Source organism: Carcharhinus amblyrhynchos, chromosome 22 (genome assembly GCF_965287045.1).
Source record: "Carcharhinus amblyrhynchos chromosome 22, sCarAmb.v2.hapA, whole genome shotgun sequence".
Classification (NCBI taxonomy): Eukaryota; Metazoa; Chordata; class Chondrichthyes; order Carcharhiniformes; family Carcharhinidae; genus Carcharhinus; species Carcharhinus amblyrhynchos.
In genome coordinates, this window is record NC_137345.1 from 8,191,957 (window position 1) to 8,212,364 (window position 20,408).

The window sequence follows — 20,408 nt, forward strand, 5'->3', positions numbered from 1 at the left end:
CTAGAACGTGAGCTGAGCTTCTAGATTAATAGTCTAGCGATAATACCACCAGGCCGTTGCCTCCCAAGTACGCCCCAGTATGATTGAAAGTGCTGAAATTCAGGGCAGAGTTTTCCAGTTGTTCAGGCCAGCGGGATTCTCCAGTCCCGCTGCAGCGAACGGAGATTTGGCTAAGCGCTAAATTCTCCATCCTCGCTTGCAGAGGAAGTCGGGTGTGAATGACTGGAAAATCCTGGCCTCAGTCATTGATCCTGGGAATATGCTTTTGCATGCCAGCAGGGGGCAACAATGATTCAAATATCCCAATTTATTTTCAACAGCTCAGATTCAACACAGCGTGGGCCCCATTCTACCATTTTGATTCTAAGGGCCCGGTTTTACCAACAAGTTGCACCCCGTTTCGGGTGCGGAAACTTGATAAAGCCGGGCCCTTAAATGCATGCATTTAAATTGACTCAATGGACAGGACGCCCAAACTTACCAGCATTTCCCCCCTTACCATCGTGTTCATCAGTCCAGATGCGGCGCGAAGCGAACCTTATTGTCAAAGGTCTGTTTGAGGTGCTCCAGCTTCTGAGGAGGTAAGTTCAGAGCTTCCAACGGCTCTGGTGGGAAAGGGGGTGAGGGGGGGCCGGGAGTAGAAGGAGGAAGGTGGGTCAGATTGTTCTCTGGTGGGGGGGTGGGGGGGTATGAGGAAGAGGGAGGCGGGCCAGATTGATGGGGGGGGGGGTCCGCTGCCACTCTGCGGGTGATCGGTGGTGGGGAAGGGGGTCAGGGGGCCACGATCGATCTGGGCAATGGGAGGGACTGAACAGACCTCTCAAGATTCTGTGGCCCATGGCTGAGAGGCTCAAGAGCTTGCAGGAGACCCTGTGCTGAGACACACGGGCTACGGCAGCAGCCCTTGAGAACGTGGCCCAGTCTCAGAGGGCCATGACTGAGGTGTTGCAGAGCAATGCCCAATCTCAGAGGGCACTTGTTGTGGCCATTGAGAGGTGGCCTCTGACTCAAGTGGCCATCGCACCCGATGGGTCGGACACGGGTGGTCCTCCAGGACTGGCAGTGCCAGGTGATGCTAGAGCTTCTGGAGCCCATTGCAGAAGCATCACTGTCCCATGGACTGACCAGGGGCCCACAGGAACCCCAAGGGAGGAGGAAGGGCTTGAGCCCATTCCAGGGCCTTCCAGCCAGGGGACTGTGGCTGTGGCTATACCTCCTGACTCATCCCTTTTTGACACCGGGGCATCGCAGGAGCAGTGAGATGAACCGAGTGTCATGGAAACATCCCAGACACCTGGAAGCAGGCCAGGGCCCTCAATATCCAGGGCCTCCAGAGGACGCTTGCCACACATATCACAGGCAATGGGGCGAGGTAGGCAGTTGGCCCCCTCCACCTCTGAAATACATTCTGGGGAGTCACTGAGATGTAGTAGTAAAGTTTGGGAGTTGTATTTGTACTGAGATGTCATGCATGAAGGGCTGCACTAGTTAGAAAGATATTTAAGAATATTAGCATTTTCTGTTCACAAGTTGTTACGCTAGAACATCTTATTTAACCACCTTTATGGTAAATAAATGCTTTTTCACCACCCACCTGTGACTAATTTATCTGGGTGGAGAGGGGGACTGGTGGTGTTGAGATGGCAGCGCGGGCTCGTTGGGCCGAAGGGCCTGTTTCCCGGGCTGATTTTGTTCTTTGTTGTTGTTTTAAATGCCAACATTCCATTCACTTTCTTTATTATCTGCTGTACCTGCCTGCTAGTTTTCTGTGACGCATGAACAAGGACACCCTCATCCCGCTCCACCGGAGTACCCCAAAGTGTCTCCCCATTTAGATAATAAGTTGCCTTCCCATTTTTTCTGACCAAAATGCATGACCTCAATCAGGGAGCTCATACTCCAAAAGGCCAACCTCACGTGCATCATAGAATTCATTACACTTAACCAATGTAGGACTTCTTAAATTTTAATTTTTGGGATGTGTATTTACTGGCGAGGCCAACTATTATTAGCCTAGCCGCACTCGAGAGGATGGTGGAGAGCTGCTTTCTTGACATGATGGGGGAGGCAGAGACCCTCATTACGTTTAAGAAGTGTTTAGATGTACACTTGCAATGCCAAGGCACACAAGGATAAGTGCTGGGAAGTGGGATTGCAAGAGTTAGGTGGTTTGTCTTTGACAGACGGAGATGCGATGGGCCGAAGGGTCTTTTTCTGTGCTCTGTGCCCCTATGACTCTCTGATACTATGACATGCAACAGTCCATGTGGCAACGGTGCCTCCACAGTACCAGGAGATAGACAGTTCCAGGATTTTAACCCAGCAATGTTGAATGGACAGGAGTGAATATCCGAGTTAGAAATAGGAGCGAGATTCAGAGGTGCTTGTCTTTTGTAATGTCTGCAGCCATCCTTGCCCTTCTAGGTGGCAGAGGTTTGGGAGGTGTCAAAGAAGACTTGCCGAAGAGAATCCTGCAGATACTACATGTTGTAGCCACACACACTATTTACAAGATGCCCTGCAGCAACTCACCGAGGCCTCTTGGATGCAAAAAAACTTGGAGGACGGAGGGCAGAGCGAGCGTAGGAATGCCTCCAAGAACTCCTGACAGAAAGCTGCTGAGGGAGCGCCAATACTTGAACATAGTGCCATTGGCAAGATCACGCGGCAGCAGAATGAAGCTCTTAATGTGACATATCAGCCAACAAAATTTAACTCTTCCAAAAAGCATTGCTAATGGAAACCCTTTTCGAGTGGTGCTGCAAGTCAGACTGGATAATGGCAGGCAGCCATTGTCTGTTGGCAATACTTCTCACAAGACTGAAAGATAATACCTACCCCGCCATCCAGCTGAAGATTTGTGCCAGGCTTCTAACAAACGATGGAGCCAAGGGATAAAATATCCCTGTAATTTAATGTTTTTTTAACTTCTATAAAAATCTGTATTTAGTTTAGGCCAAAATTTTTCTCTAACCTATAGCTTCGGAGCATAAGAACCGGAGTACAGCATTAGGCCCTTTGGTTATTTTATGTCAATACATAATGTTGCATTATCTTTTGCTACATTACTGTCACGGTACTCCACCAATAATTCATGGGTGATGAATTTTAAGCGTTTCAGCAACGAGGCAAGGTCATTTATAAATGCAATTCTCTCCTATATCACATTCCTTTGTTGCTGGGTCCAGTGTCTCCTAGCATTAGGTACGTCTGACGGTAGAACCTGAGTCAAAAAGCCACTTGTCACCTCAGACAGTATAACATCTATATGTAGAAAAACAGTACCCTCAGTGGCTAGTTTGGGACCAGTGGAAAAAAAACAATTTTCTGTGACTCATGAATGAGGACACCCAGATCCCTCTGCACCAGAGCACCCCAAAATCTCTCCCCATTTAGATAATAAGTCACCTTCTCATTTTTCCGACCAAAATGCATGACCTCAATCAAGGAGCTCATACTCCAAAGTGCGGCAAGATGCCTGCCCGCACTCTCGCATGTGGAGAATAAGGAAGGTGCAGGGAAGCTTTGATGAGGACAGGAGGAATAGAATACCTTATAAAATATTTTTACCCCACACATTAGGAAGATGTGAAAACATTAGAGAGAGAGTGCAGAAAAAAATCATGAAATTGGTTCCAGGGATGGGAAACTCCAGTTATGAGATAGATTGGAGAGATTAGGATTGTTTTCTTTGGAGATTTCATGGAGAGGTCCAATGTCATGAGGGGTCTGGACAGGATAGTTAGAGAAAAACTATTCCCATTGATGGCAAGATTAGGAACAAGATTTAAGGTAATTGGCAATAGACGGCAACATGAGGGAAATATTCTCATTCAGCAATTGGTTAGGATCTGGAATGCACTGCCTGAGGATATGGTGGACAGATTTAATCAAGGCTTTCAAGGGGGAATTGGATGGTTAACTGCAAAGGAAGAATTTGCAGGACTGCAGCGAGAAGGTGAGGAAGTGGCACAAGGTACTTTGGTCCTTCAGAGAGCCAATGCAGACATGATGGACTGAATGGCCTCCCTCTGTACTGTAACCATTCTGTAGTTCTATTTTTTGGGTGAAATAATGGGTCAAGAGTAATGGTTAATGTGAGATTTCATACAAAATACTGAATGTGACCCAAAAAAAAACCCCAGAGATACTCAGTAGGTCATGCTGTATTTGCTGAAAAAATGCAAGGTAGCTGCTATTTCACATCCTTATCTTTCTTCAGAACATGGAGATTTCCCTCACGTCCAACAGCAACCAGCATCTGAACTTAGATTGAGGTCACCCATTCAGATATACCTGCTGTTTCTCTCCCTTCCCCTTGCTTTGTCCAACTTCCTATCGCTTATCCTAGCCCAGAACTTATATCTTTCTCTCATTTCTCTCCTATCTCCCCTCTCCAAGGTCATCTTGTCCATGAGACTCCACCTCGATCTTATTTCTGATAGACCACTGGCCATCTAACTTCCCTTCCTGGTCTTCACATCAGGTGCTAATGTAAATGCTTCACTTTGCCTCTGATACTTTGTCCTCCTTTTCAAATCTGCTCTCCCTCCTCAAAAATCCCTAATTCTGTCCTTCCAAAGCTGAACCCCATCTCTGACCTCCTTTTCCCCTCCAAAGTTGTTGAAATGCATTTGGCTGTCAAGTCTGTGCCTATCTTTCTGGTTAATCATTGTTGGAATTGCTCCAACCAAAGTCACGTCTCACTAATCAATGTCATAGGAATCAGAAGCAGGAGTAGGCCACTTAGCCTGGTTCAGCCATTCGCTGAGATCATGCCTCATCTGATTGTAACAACAATTCCACATTCCCAATCCAAACTCCACATTCCAAACTCCATATTCCCAACTCCACATTCCCAACTCCACATTCCCAATTCCACATTCCCAACTCCACATTCCCAACACCAACTCCACATTCTCAACTCCACATTCCCAACTCAATGTTCTCAACTCTACATTCTCAATGCACATTCCCAACCCAAACGCCACATTCCTAACTCCACATTCCCAACTCGATGTTCTCAACTCCACATTCCCAATCCACATTCCCCACCCAAGCTCCACATTCTCAGCTCCACGTTCCCAACCCCTACCTCACATTCCCAAGTCAACATTCCCAACACATTCTCAACCCTGACTCCACATTCCCAATAACCATTCATCCCTTTCTTTTCAAGACTCTACCTATCTTTGCTTTAAAAATATTCAAAGACCCTGCTTCCACTGCCTTCTGAGGAAGAGAATTCCAAAGCCTCATGACCCTCTGAGGGAACAACATTCTCCTCATTTCTGTCTTAAATGGCTAACCCCTGAGTGACCTCTAGTTCTAGATCCTTTCATAAGAAGAAAGATCCTTTCCACATCCACCCTGTTCAGATCCCTCAAAGTTCCGATATGTTTCAATTAAGTTGCCTCTTTTCTCTTTTTTTCACAGATTTTTTTTTGTTTTTATTCCAATTCAATCAAATCAAGTCCAATTCAGAGTCCCAACAAGTTGAGACATTCCTGATCCAAGCTGACAAGACAGGGCTCTCAGCTCCTGTCTTGGGCTTGATCTACATGATCCAAGCTAATTGGAGTAGGCATAGCTCCTCCTCCAAGGCTTGATCTCACTTGCATCTTAGCCAAAAGGCCAAGATGCCGCTTTTAAAAATTGCTTCAAATGAGGCTAAAATGTAACCTAATGACTTGAACCAAGCATGCATGTCAATACTACACTTGATCTTAGCCAAAACTCCAGCAGATATAAGCTATCCTGAAAAAGAGAAGCTACCTGCCAATATCAGGAAAACTCACATCTCACCATCCCTGAGGAGACACTAACAACTCTCCCACCCACCCCGTAGGCTGCACAGACCAAATTCAAAGAGAGCTATACAAAGGCTATCTGCATTTCATAAGCCAAGCTAGCCAGCAGAAGTCTGCTTATCTGCTAAGTCAAAGGTTGCTACAACCTTCCTTTCTATTCTTAGCAGTTGAGACATTTAACAATTTCAGGGACCCAGATGAGGGATACGTGTCCTTTGTCATATAGAGTGTGGAGAGGTGGTAGTTATGTGACATGGGCCTTTGGCTTGTGGAACCAGTAATATTGCCTGTGTGAACTACAATGTCTGGGTCTGTTTTTTTACTATCTGACTAGCAACCTCATAGAGAACAGGCTCCTGCCCAGGTTGGACACTTGGCCCTATCTATACTGCTTCTATACTTCTACATCATCACTTCCAAAATTGATTCTTCTCTGTGTACCTATCTCATCATGCAAAGTCAACACCACCAGAAAGGTAAATTATACCTCATCGATTTTTCAGTACACCGGCTTAGAACATAGAACATAGAACACTGCAGCACAAACAGGCCCTTCGGCCCACAAGTTGCGCTGATCATATCCCTACCTACTAGGCCTACCTATAACCTTCAATCCCATTAAATCCCATGTACTCATCCAGAAGTCTCTTAAAAGACCCCAATGAGTTCGCCTCCACCACTATCGACAGCAACTGATTCTGTGAAGGAATACCTAATTGGACTTTGATTTAGACTCTGGAACCCATATGAATCATTTTTTCTTTTCTCTGTGCGCTCTGTAATGTAAATCCTTCTTTCCTTCATCCCTCTGTTTACTGTCTGAATGTGGAGGCGATATCGTGACCGTCTTCCTGAGTTTTGGGTATGTGCAAAGAAACTAACCCTCTGAGTTCATTCTATCTGCTGTGGGGTTATTAGTAGAAAATTGGGTGACACGAAAACAGGGGTGGTGTTGGGAAATACACCACCACTTATGAAGAGGGAAATAAATCAAAAACACTCTTCTGTTCAGGGGTGGGTGGTAAGTGGAGAGATTAATGCTGTTTAAATTGAACCCCCACCCCCATTCCTCTGGATTTTAAAATTCTACTCCCTGTCTACAAATCCCTTCCCAGCTTTACCATTTTCTTCAGCGTTGCAAAGCTCAGAAATCTCACAATCTGCTCATGACCACATAGAATGAAATCTCTACTCCAATCTTTCATCACAACTCATGCGATGCCCAAAGATAATGTCAGTAGAACAAAGGCAAATGCTCAAGGTAAGCTAAGAATCCTCTGTTGATGACAAACTGCGGCTATTGACAATGTCCCCTCCCAGCTCTCTGTAACAAGACTAACATGTTTGATCTTTTAAAGGGGCAGTGTCTTATTCAAAACTGTATTAAGCAAGTGGTTCCAATCTGTTAACAAACATTTGGCAGGATTATTGCAGAACATAACCTCACATACCAAGGCACTTCCATTTTAAAAAACACACCTCCTGCATTTTCTCAGCTTCCATCCATTAAAACTTGAAACCTTTTTTTAAATAAGAATACCGAACCCCTTTATCTTCAATAAAGATGGTGGAATTCAAGCATCATAACTAAGACCTGAGCAGCTGAGAGTGTGCTGCACTTCTGGAGGTGTCAGGATTCTTTCTGCCCACTAGCACAGTAGGCTGGGAGACATCAGAGGAGGGCCTGTAGAGGGACTTGCGACCGGTGTCCGGGTAATTACGAATCTCCACATAATCAGCCCCACGCCACAAATTGGTGTGGAGGTGACTACCATATGAAAATTGCTATTTCCGTATGATTAGCGGGCCAGGGACGGTAGTCTCCAGGCCGGCTAGTGTCACCCCCCCCCAAGAGGCCATTGAGGCCCCCCTGCCCCTGGGACAAGGAGGTGCCCATTGAGTTGTGCCAGCTTGACACACTGGCCTTCAAAGTAATAAATATTAGCCCAGCCGGAGATGTCCATGAATGAATAAACAAACATTAAAGTGAGACCCATCTGTCCTCTTGGGATAGTATAAAGAATTCCATGGCAGTATTTTAAAGAACTAGGGAGTTCTCTCCCGGTTGGAGTTGTTGGGAGCTGTATAGAACTTTGGTGAGGCCACAGCTAGAGTACTGTGTGCAGTTCTGGTTGCCACATTATAGGAAGGACATGATTGCACTGGAGGGGGTGCAGAGGACATTCACCAGGATGCTGCCTGGAATGGAACATTTACGTTAGAAAGGGAGGTTCGGTAAGCTTGGGTCGTTTACATTGGTGTGGAGATGCTGGCATTGGAGCAGAAAAGACTGAGGGACGACCTCAGGTGTTCAAGATTCTGAGGGTCATGGACAGGGTGGATAGGGATCAGCTGTTCCCCTTAGTTGAAGGGTCAGTCATGAAGGGACATAGGTTCAAGATGGAGTGGAGGGAGGTTTGGGGGGGGTGGCAGAATGTGAGGAAAAGCTTTTTTACCCAGAGATGGTCTGGAATGCACTGCCTGGGAGGGTGGGTGGAGGTGGGATGCCTCACGTCTTTTAAAAAGAATCTGGATGAACACTTGGCACATCTTAACATTCAAGGCCATGGGCCAAGTGCTGGCAGATGGGATTAGATGGGAGGTCAGGTATTTCTCAGGTGACGGTGTGGACTTGATGGGCCAAAGGGCCTCTTCTGTGCCTTATGATTTTATGATTCTACTAGTGTCCTGGGACAATATTTTAAACCTCAAAACTCACTGAGTTAGCTGGACATGATAATGTTGCTGTTTGTGGGAGCTTCCTGTGCACTAGTGGGCTGCTATATGACTTACATCACAACAGTGACTACACTTCTAAAGATGTGCGGGTTAAGTTGATTGGCCATGTTAAATTGACTGTAGTGTCAGGGGGATTAACAGGGTAAGTGAAGGTTATGGGAATAGGTGGGATTGTGGTCGGTACAGACTTGATGGGCTGAATAGCCTCCTTTTGTGCTGTGGGGATTCTATGACTTCAAGAAGTTATTCACTGACCGTAAACCACTTTCGGGGGGGGGGGAGGTTGCGGTGTTTCCTGTGGTGGTGGATATAAATGTAAGTCCTTCCTTTCTATGATGGCACAGTGGTTAGCACTGCTGCCTCACTGTGCCAGGGACCTGGGTTCAATTCCCGGTTAGTCTGTGTGGAGTCTGCATGTTCTCCCCGTGTCTGCATGGGTTTCCTCCCACAGTCCGAAAGTCGTGCAGGTTAGGTGCGTTGGCCGTGCTAAATTCTCCCGCAGTGTACCCGAGCAGGTGCCAGAGTGTGGCAACCAGGGGATTTTCACAGCAACTTCATTGCAGTGTTAATATTAGCCTACTTGTGACACTAATAAAAATTGAAATTTGAGTATGGGGTCACGTTTATCCGGGTGGCTCTCTGCTTATTCTTGAGGTTAGTTAGAGGGCGAGTCTCAGTCCAAAGGACAAGTGTGAGTTCAGGGGGAAGGACTTCTGAATTGAAACAAACCCCACCTCACGTTGTCCCTACTGCAGATCCTGAGCTTGTCCAGCAGAGGCCAGTTTTCTCTTAACCATCTCTATCTGTCATTCATCTCCCGTTTTCGCAGACCGGAAAAGGTTTTCTCTCTCATACACACACACACACACACTTTGTGTATGTTAATTGTGTAGCTGGAGAAATGGAGAGCGCAAAAGAGCCAAGAGATGGCTAGAATGTTTTGATCCCATCGGGGACTTTAAATGGGAGGAAGACGAGAAGCTGTTTGATAGCCTGGCTTTGTACTGAGAAGGAGAGAGAGAGAGAAAGAAAGAAGGTAAATTAATTCTGGTTTATTCTGGGCGGGTTTACTGCAGTTATTGCTGAGAGCCGTGCGGGTTTTAGGAGATTTACTCTGCATTGAGCCTGTGTTGGGGGTTGGAGAGGGGAGGCAGAGATTGAAAGCATTGCGAAGAGGTGCGAGAGATTTCCTCTCTGTCCTGAGAATCTCCCCAATGTAGCGACTGCGCTGCAGGTGGATGGATACTTGGGACTGATACACATTTGTTTCATTGTGCTGTGTGTGTGTTTGTGTGTGTGTGAGAGAGAGAGGGAGGGAGGTGATGCAGATCTCTGTCGGTGTGTGTGTATGGTAGCGAGTTTAGTCTGTTTTCTGGATGAGACTGGGTGGTAAATCGTGGGGATTGCGCCTCACATTGGGGGGGTGGGTGGAATTAAGCACGGATTTATTCGCTGGGTTTTCTGATTTGGGGACGGGGCAGTCTTAACATGATAGGGAAGGTCGGTATGTGTGTGTGTGAGAGAGGGAGAAAATGAAAGGGTTGCTCTGGAAATTCTTGCATCTGTGACCAGTTTCTGTGTCAATTTCACTTACGATTGCAGAGCTTGACTGGGATAAGAGGGGGAGGGAGGGGGTTGTTTATTGAAAAAAAAACTGGGAGGGGAGGCAATACCATATTATAAAATAAGGAAGGAAGGTGGATGATAATTGGCAAACGAACGAAAGGGGGAGAGGGATGAGATTTTTTTTTGAGAGCAGCGAATTGTGCACTTGTCTTAAAGCAGATTCAGTTGCGATTTTCAAAAGGGATTAAAAAAAATACAGGGAAATGGGGAAGAGATTGGATGGCATTGGTCAAAAATATTGGCACAGGCACAAGATGGGCTTAATAAGTTGCACTGTGCTGCCTCGGAGATCAGCCAGGCAGCAGTGATTCTCTGTGCTACTCCTATGTGCTTTGAGAGGCTAGGACAACCTCCAGTGGGCAGACACCTTCAAGCACTTGCAGAAGAGTGGTTGCCTTTTTGAGATCCTCCACATCCAAAGGCAAGAAAGGTGGTCACACAGCAGTGTCCTCTCCCAAGCCAGTTTGCCCAGCGTTGAGGTGCTAATCACCTAAACACAGCTCCACTTGGCAACACATGTCCCTACACCTGACACCAGCCTCCCAAAGCAGTGGAAAAATCTCAGCAGGTCTGACAGCGTCTGTGGAGAGCCATCCAGGCTTGAAATGTTGGCTCCGTTCTCTCTCCAGAGATGCGGTCAGACCTGCTGAGATTTTCCAGCATTTTCTGGGGGGTTTTTTTTGTTTCAGATTCCATCATCTGCAATAATTTGCTTTTATCCCGAAGCGATTCCTCTGCTCGGAACTCGATTACGGCAGGAGACTCCCAGGAGGGTGGTGGAAGTGGTTTAGGTCTGCCCTCACAACATCCCTGAAGAGGTCAAAGATCTGGGTGGCGTGGTGGCACCGTGGTTAGCATTTCTGCCTCACAACGCCAGGGACCAGGGCTCGATTCCCGGCTTGGGTCACTGTCTGCGTGGAGTCAGCACATTCTCTACGTGTCTGCATGGGTTTCCTCCGGGTGCCCCAGTTTCCTCCCACACTCCACAAAGATGTGCAGGTTGGGAGGATTGGCCATGCTAAGTTGCCCCTTAGTGTCAGGAGGACAAACTAGGATAAGTGCATGGGGTTGTGGAAATACGGCCTGGATGGGATTGCAGTTGGTGCAGACTCAATGGGCCGAATGGCCTCCTTCTGCACTGTAGGATTCTGTGATCTGCACTGGCTCATGGGAAATCTGGCTTGCGACCAACCAAAATGGAGAAGGTTCGTTCATGAACCAGACTTAGTTGCTGAGAAGAAGAGGTGATGTTTGAAGTGAGGAGAGTGCACAATCCTCCAAACAACTCATCTGCCTTCTAATACCATCTGCATGTGGCAGAATCTGCAGATCTTGCATTGGACTTGCCAGCCATCCCAGAACCCATCAGACTGATGTGGAAGCAAATCATCCTCGATCCCCGAGGGATGGCCGAAGGAGAGAAGAAAGCTGTGCTGCATAATTTATTGGGATAAAACATGAAATCATAGAATCAGAGAATCCGACAGTGCAGAAGGAGGCCATTTGGCCCATTGAGTTTGCACTGACCACAGTCCTACCCAGGCAGTATCCCCATAACTCTATGCATTTACTCTAGCTAATTCCCCCGACACTAAGGACCAATTTAGCATGGCCAATCCACTTAACCTGCACATCTTTGGAGCGCTCGGAGGAAATCCACGCAGACACGGGAAGAATGCGCAAACTCCGCACAGTCAGTGAACTGAGCCGGGAATCAAACCCAGATCTCTGGCATTGTAAGGCAACAGTGCTATCTGTTGTGCTACCCACCATAGGTGATGCCAAGCAGGAGTTTTGCAGAGCAAAATATTGTAGGAAAACAAAGTGAGATAAGGAAATGGAAGGGAGGTAGGGGCTCAAAAAATTACAAACACCAGGGAAATGGTATTGAGTAAATAATTGGAGCTATAAACTGACAAGTCCCTTGATCCAGATGGACTTTAGCGTAGAATCTTGAAATAAATGGCTGGGGAGATATTTGATGCATTGATCTTAATTTTCCAAAATTCCCTGGACTTGGGAAAGATGCCATTAGATTGGAAATTCTGGGCAATCCGGCAGAGTCAATGCAGTTTTCTGAGAGAATAATTATATTTAACCAACTTATTGGTGTTCCTTGAAAAAAAAACACGTGCTGTGGATAAAGGGGAACCGGTGGATGTACTGATTTGATGAGGTGCCTCATGAAAGGTTACTGATTAAAATAAAAGCTCATGGTGTAGGGTGTAACATTTGGAGTTGATTGAAGATTGGCTAAATAACAGGAAACAGTTGGCATAAATGGGTCTTCTTCTGGTTGACAGGATGTAATAAGTGGTGTACCTCAGGAAGCGGTGCTGGTGCCTCAACCTTTTACAATTTACACGATTAACTTTGTAGAATCCCTACAGTGCAGGAGGAGGCCATTCAGCCCATCGAGTCCGCACCGACCACAGTCCCACCCAGACCCTATCCTCGTAACCCTAACATATTAACCCTGTTAATCCCTGACACTAGGGGCAGTTCAGCATGGTCAATCAATCTAACCCACACGTCTTTGGACTGTGGGAGGAAACTGGAGCACCCCCACGCAGACACGGGGAGAACGTGCAAACTCCATGCAGACAGTGACCCAAGGCCGGAATCGAACCCGGACCCCTAGCCCTGTGAGGCAGCAGTGCTAACCACTGTGCCACCATGTCGCCCACTGTGCCGTCCCTTGAATGAAGGGACCAAAGCTTCAGTTGCAAAATTTGCTGAGGATAAACAGATAAGTAGGAAAGTAAATTGGGAAGAGGACAGAGGGAGGCCACAAAGGGGTACAGATAAGTTAGGTGAGTGGGCAAAGATCTGGCAAATGGAGTATAACGTGGGCAAATGTGATATTGTTCATTTTGGCAGGAAGAATAAAGAAGAAACATATTATCTAAATGGTAAGATGTTGCAGAGCTCTGAGATTCAGAGAGATCTCAATGTCCTAGTCCGTGAATCACAAAAGCTTAATATACAGGTACAGCAGGTAATTAGGAAGGCTAATAGAATGTTATAATTTATTGTGAGGGAAATTTATTACAAAAGAAGGGGAGGTCAGACTTCATTTTATACTGGGCATGGGTGAGACCGCATCTGGAGTGTTGTGTACAGTATTGGCTTCCTTATTTAAAGAAATATGTAAATACATTAGCAGCTGTTCAGAAACAGTTTACTGAACTGATACCAGGAATGGATGGGTTCCCCTTTGTGGAAAGTTTGGACAGACTAGGCTTCTATCCGCGGGAGTTTAGAAGAGTAAGAGGTGACTTCATTGAAACCTTTAAGATCCTGAGGGATATTGACAGGGTGGATGTGGGGAGGATATTTGTGGGAGGATCTAAAACCAGAGGTCGCTTTTTAAAAACATGGGGTGGCCTGTTTAAGGCAGATACAAGTAGAAATATTTTCCGAGGGTTGTGATTCTTCCTCAAAAGGCAGTGGAAGTGGAGTCTTTGAATATTTTTAAGGTAGAACTAGGTAGACTGAAAGGTCATTCGGAGAAGGCAGGAACGTGGGTTTGAGATTATAATCTGATGACCCATGATCTTACTGAATGACAGAGCAGACTCAGGAGGCTGAGTGGCCTACTCCTGTTCCTAATTCATACATCTACATGGAATCTGTGAGATCCTGTGGGATAATGAACTAGAGTAGGAGTGTCCTGATTTTAATATGGTAACATGCAGGAGACGGGCCTTATCTGTAACTATACCTAATAGGATGTGCATTTTTGAGTAATACCCAATCTGAGGTTTGTCTCAATAGTATGCATTTTATCACATCTTCAAAATACTTCATGCTATGGGGCTGATCTTGACGTTTTGTGGACGTATAAAGTCATCGCAAGTGAGTTGTAGCTTTATATCTCTTAAATGTTATTGCATTGGCCTCAATCAAGATAAAATATAGGGAGGGATCTGATTTCCCTGTTTTCCACACAAACAAAATGATGTATAGCCAGCAGCCTTTTGCAGAGAAGTGTCAGTTTGGGAAAATACAGCTGCCATTCTGTGCCAGTCACGTTCCATAGCCACCAGATCATAGATTCATAGAACTGTTACAGCACAGAAAGAGTCTATTTGGCCCATGAAGTTCATGACAGCCCTGTGTAAGCACAATTTAGTTCCTCCCATTCCACGCTTTTCATTGTAACTCCATGGATATTTTCTTTTCGGGTGCTTCTTAATTCTTTTGATATGATTTATATGCAGTTCATTTCCACCGGAAGTAGGTGATGCCAAAACATTGAATGTACTCAAGAGGCTGTTGGATATAACACTTAGGGCAAATGGGATCAAAGGTTATGGGGAAAAAGCAGGATTAGGCTATTGAGTTGGATGATCAGTCATGATGAATGGCGGAGCAGGCTCGAAGGGCCAAATGGCCGCCTCCTGCTCCTATCTTCTATGTTTCTATGATTTGATTTATTATTGTCATGTGTTGGTATACAGTGAAAAGCATTGTTTCTTGCACGCTGTACAAAGCATACCGTTCATAGAGAAAGAAAGGAGAGGGTGCAGAAACATAGTGTTACAGTGCAAAGAAAGATCAACTCAATTCTTTTTGAAAGCCCACCCTCGCTCAGGCTCTGCATTGCCATATCCTGACCACTTGCTGTATTGCAATGATTTTCCTCATGTCACCTTTTGATTCTTTTGGTAATCACCTTAAACCTGTTCACTCCGGTTCTCAACCCTTCTGCAAGTGGGAACGGTTTCTCTCAATCTAGTCTGACTAGACTCCTCGCGGGTCTATCAAATTTCTCCTTAACCTTCTCTTAAGGTGCACAGCCCTTCCTCCTCTAATCAATCCATGTAAGTATAGTCCCTCATCCCTAGATCCATTCTGTGAAATGTTTCTTTACCCTCTTTAAAGCCAATTCACCTGTTTCTTTAATTTTTCTGTGGTAGATTGAAATCCAAGTGCAGTTGGTTAGACAGGGGATCTCCACATCTTTAGCGAGCGCCCAAGCAGACAGAGCTCTCGCTTTTAACCATTGGTCGGTTCTCTACATTTATTCAACTCGGGACAAACTGACATTTTTTTTATACCTTCTGTTTATGATTTCATAGGGCACAAAAGGTCATGTAATTGTGTGGAGCATCCTGGCTGGAAAGTTTGTGAATAACCTTCTGTTGAAGTCATGTTTATATTTGGTGTTCCAAGTTGTTGTTGTTCATTGTTAGTTTGTGATGGGAGTCGCAGGCTCTGTGAAAAGAGCTGTAGAGTTGGTCATTCTGATCAAATCCGATAATACCCCAGTGATATATTACGCACTAAACTACTTAGGAACATGGAAAATTTATGATACGGAAGTCCAAAGATGGTGGGTGGTTAGGTGGATTGGCCATGGGAAATTGCCCCTTAGATTCCAAAAATGTATAGGTTATTGGCCATGCTAAATTATCCCTTAGATTCCAAAGTTGGGTAGGTTGGTTGGATTGGCCGTGCTAAATTGCCCCTTAGATTTCAAAGGTGGGTAGTTTAAGTGGATTGGTCATGGTAAATGTGTAGGTTTATGGGAATAGGTCTTGGGTGAGATGCTCTTTTGGAGAAGTTCTTTTTCTATTTGTTCATGGGATATAGGCATTGCTGGCTGTGTCAGCATTTATTGCCCAGGATATTTAAGAGTCAACCACATTGCTGTGGGTCTGGAGTCACATGAAGGCCAGACCAGGTAAGGACAGTTGATTTCCTTCCCTAATGGACATTAGTGAACTAGATGGGTTTTCACAACAATCGACAATGACCAACATTAGACTTTAAATTTCAGATTTTTTTATTGAATTCAAATTTCACCATCAGCCGTGTGGGATTTGAACCTGGGTCCCCAGAACATTACCTTGGGCTTCTGGATTACTAGTACAGCGACAATGCCATGATGCCACCACCTTCCCCTCAGGTTTGTGCAGACTTGATGGGTTCAATGGCCTCCTTCTGCACTGTAGGGTTTCTGTAGTTCTATGGTTCTATGGAGGCCATTCTGCCCACCATGTCCACTTGTTGGACAAAGAGAGATCTACCTATTCCCACATTCCGACTCTGGTCTGTAGCTTTGTGGATTATGGTATATCCAACCACTTTTATGTCGCCGCAACCTTTTCACGTGGTAATTTTCAGTGTTTCTACCATCCTCTGGGTGAAAATAATTCTCAACTCACCTCTAATCCTTTTGCAAGTTACTTTAAATCTATGTCCCTTGTTATTGACCTCGCTGCAAATGGAAAATTGTCCCCCCTCCCTAACCACTCCTATCTTGGTGTATCATAATTTTATACATCTCAACTAAATATCCTGTTGGCTTCCTTTGTCAAAGAAATTGACTGTAGCCTTGTAGCTGAAATCTTAGTCCTAATACCCAATCTGAGATTCGTCTAAATAATCTACATTTATATCCTATTTTCTCACATTTTCAAAGTACTTCATGCTTTGGGGCTGATCTTGACGTTTTGTGAAAGTATGAAGTCATTGCAAGTGATTTGTAGCTTGTTTATATGTCTTAAATGTTATTGCATTGGCCTCAATCAAGATAAAATATAGGGAGGGATGTGAGAGGGGCTGTTGATTTCCCTGTTTTGCACAGAAATAAAATGATGTGTAGCCAGTAGCCCTTTGCGGTGAAGTGTCAGTTTGGGAAAATGCAGCTGCCACTCTGTGCCAGCCATGTTCCATAGCCACAAATCATTGATTCATAGAGTTACAGCAGAGAAAGAGACTATTTGGCCCATTGAGTTCATGCCAGCCCCGTGTGAGCACAATTTAGTTCCTCCCATTCCATGCTTTTAATGTAACCCCACAGATATTTTCATTTCAGGTGCTTTTTTAAATCCATTTGTGGGACATGGGTATCACTGACTGGCCAACATTTATTGCCCATCCTTAGTTGCGTGAAAGCAATTGAGAGTCAACCACATTGCTGTGGCTCTGAAGTCACATGTAGGCCAGAGCAGGTAAGGATGGCAAATTTCCTTCCCTAAAGGACATTAGTGAACCAGATGGGTTTTCCCAACAATCGGCAATGGTTACATGGTTGTCAATAGATTCTTAATTCCAGATCTTTTTTTGATTGAATTTAAATTACATCATCTGCTGTGGCGGGATTTGAACCCGGGTTCCAGAACATTAGCCGAGTTTCTGGATTGATAGTCTAGCAATAATACCAGTAGGTCATTGCCTTCCCTGCTTGTGAATCTTTTGATGTGATTTGACTTATTGTCACGTGTGTTGGTACACTATGAAAAGTATTGTTTCTTGCACGCTATACAGGCAAAGCGTACCGTACATAGACAAGGAAATTGGATATGGTATATGGTCATTGGCTAGACATATGGATAATATTGGAATAGTTTAGGTTAGAGGATCATTAGATTGGTTCCACTGGTCGGTGCAACGTCAAGGGCCGAAGGGCCTGTACTGCGCTATAATGTTCTATGTCCTATCTAAGGAAAGGAGAGGGTGCAGAATGTTGTGTTACAATCATAGCTAGGGTGTAGAGAAAAATCAACTTAATTCCTTTTGAAAGCCTACCCTTTCTCAGGCTGTGCATTGCGTATCCTGAGCACTTGCCGTCATAGAACAGCACAGAAAGAGACTATTTGGCCCATTGAGGTTTGGTACATATGTCATAACTTATGGAATTCTACTTTGTGTGTGGATATTATACTCTTGGCACATGTTTGCATGCTGCACTTGATCTGATTCTTTTTGCAAGATCAGGGAAGCTGATTTATATAATTCCCAGGGATAATCACAGTCCTCGAAAGATGATTATTTATAGTCAGTCTAATTCCTCAATGGTTTAGTTGGTTAAGCCAATGAATAGTGCATATGTGAAGGAAGATCTCAGGAGTTTATTTGCTGAATCAGTTGATCTCCATTCTGAAGGCAGTGGAGACGTGGGGTCTCAGCTTAAGCACCAGCCAAAGGAGAAACAAGATCAAGTGCAAGGTTTCCTTTCCTGATCTCTGCTAATTGCCTGGATGGAGTGTGCCATGGATGAGGGCAGTTTGAGCTGGTTTTTCATGTTTTTTTCCCGATTTGAAGAAGCGGCCAACACTCCACTGCTCGGAGTTGGCCAGTTAAATGAAATTCACAAGCTGGTGGATCCAAAACCTAACACGCACCCCCTCTTCACAGGAAATGGAGAGAAGCAAGCAGTGTTTCTTTAAAATGGTAGCATCCAGGTAACGGCCCTTTAATGTTACATGTTAACATTACAGAAATTCAGTACACATGCTATGAAAAAGGCAAATGGGATGATGATATCTTATTGCAGAGAGACTGGGAAATAAAAAATAGAGAAGTGTTGTTGCAATTGTATACAGTGTTGATGATACTACATCTGGAATATTGTGTTCAGTTTTGGCCTCCTTATTTGAGGAAGGATGTGGTGGCATTGGAAGCAGTTCAGAGGAGGTTCGCCAAATTGATTCCGGGGATAAAGAGGTTGATGTATGAGGAGAGATTAAACAGTTTGGGCTTGTACTCGCTGGAGTTTAGAAGGATGAGAGGGGAACTGATCGAGGTATATAAAATTTTAAAAGGATTGATAAAGTAAGTGTAGACCAAATGTGTTTCCTGTTGTGGGGCAATCTGGAACAAGAAGTCACAGGTACAGGTTGAGAGGCAGTAGATTTAAAACTGAGATGAGGAGAAACTACTTCTTGCAGAGGGTGGTGAATTTGTGGAATTCGCTGCCCCAGAGCGCAGTGGAGCCTGAATCGTTGAATTGTTTCATGATGGTGATAAATATATTTCTAATTTTTAAAAAAGGATAAGGAGAAATGGGGAACAGGTTGGGGGTGGATTTGAGACCAGGGAAAGATCAACCATGATCTGATTGAATGGTGGAGCAGGCTTGAAGGGCTAAATTTGCTGATTTCTGCTCCGAATTCCTATCGAGGTATGAGATGTCAAACAATAAGCTGCAAAGTTGAATCAAGTCGTTGTTGATGCATTTTGTAGAATCTGGTTTCCTCCCACAGTTCAAAGATGCGCAGGATAGATGGATAAGCCATGCTAAATGGGTGGGGTTACAGATAGGACAGTGGGGTGGACCTGGGTAAGATACTCTTTTGGAGAGTCGATCATCGAATCAATAGTGCAGAATGAGGCCATTTGGTCCATCGAGTCTGCACTGACAACAATCCCACTGAGATCCTATCCCCAAAACCCCACATATTTACCCTCCTAATCCTCCTGACAGTAGGGGACAATTTATCATGACCAATCAACCCAACCCACAAACCTCTGGAGTGTAGGAGGAAACCAATGCAAACTCATTGGGCCGAATGGCCTTCTTCTGCACTGTCGGGATCCTATGTTTCCAGGGCACTTGATCTCAAGATGAGCTGCTGACCACACATCTACACCATTATCCAGGCCACCTCCTTCCACCTCTCTAACACGACTAATTATGCCCATTCCTCAACTCCTTTGTTGCTGAACCCCTCATCCATGCCTTTGTCATATCCAGATTTAACTACATTCTGATGGCCGACCTAATAAACTTGTGCTGATCCAAAACTCAACTGCCCATATCCTAATTTACAAAGGTCTCATCCGCCCATCACCTCTATGCTTGCTGGGGTGACATTGTGGCACGGTGGTTAGCATTGCTGCTTCTCAGCGCCAGGGACCCAGTTCGATTCTCAGCTTGGATCACTGTCTGTGTGGAGTTTGCACGTTCTCCCCATGTCTGCATGGGTTTCCCCCAGGTGTTCCAGTTTCCTCCCACTGTTGGAAAGATGTGCTGGTTAGGTGCATTGGCCATGCTAAATTCTCCCTCAATATATCCAAACAGGCACTGGAGTGTGGAGACTGGGGGATTTTCACAGTGACGTCATTAGTGTGTTTATGTAAGGCCTCTTGTGGCAGTAGTAAATGAACTTTATAAATTTTTCTCTCCTGATCTGTTAGCCCTTCAGCTTTAGAATTCTCATCCTTGATTTGAAACCCTGCGATGGCCTCACCTCTCCCTGTCTCAATAATCTGCTCCAACCCTACAAACTTCTGAGATCTTTAATCCCTTACAATTCTAGTCTCTTGCATATCTGCCATTATCATCACTCCACCATTGGTGGTTGCTTTCAGCTGTTAAGATAATTTGCTCTGGAATTCATCAAATTAAAAAAAGTGTAGAAACCCTACAGTGCAAAAGGAGGCCATTCGGCCCATTGTGTCTGCACTGACCACCCAGGCCCTAGTCCTGTAACCCCACGT

The 20,408-nt window shown here is 45.1% G+C and overlaps 1 protein-coding gene across 1 annotated transcript in view; it reads left to right on the forward strand.

The window, feature by feature from the left end:
• The first annotated feature begins 9,421 nt into the window (after nucleotides 1-9,421).
• The window catches only part of pik3c2b (phosphatidylinositol-4-phosphate 3-kinase, catalytic subunit type 2 beta), a 167,577-nt gene continuing 156,590 nt past the window's right edge, over nucleotides 9,422-20,408 (forward strand). The window contains exon 1 of the mRNA XM_080209785.1: nucleotides 9,422-9,585. The gene's annotated coding sequence lies outside the window, so the exon portion shown is untranslated. The remainder of the gene's footprint in view (nucleotides 9,586-20,408) is intronic.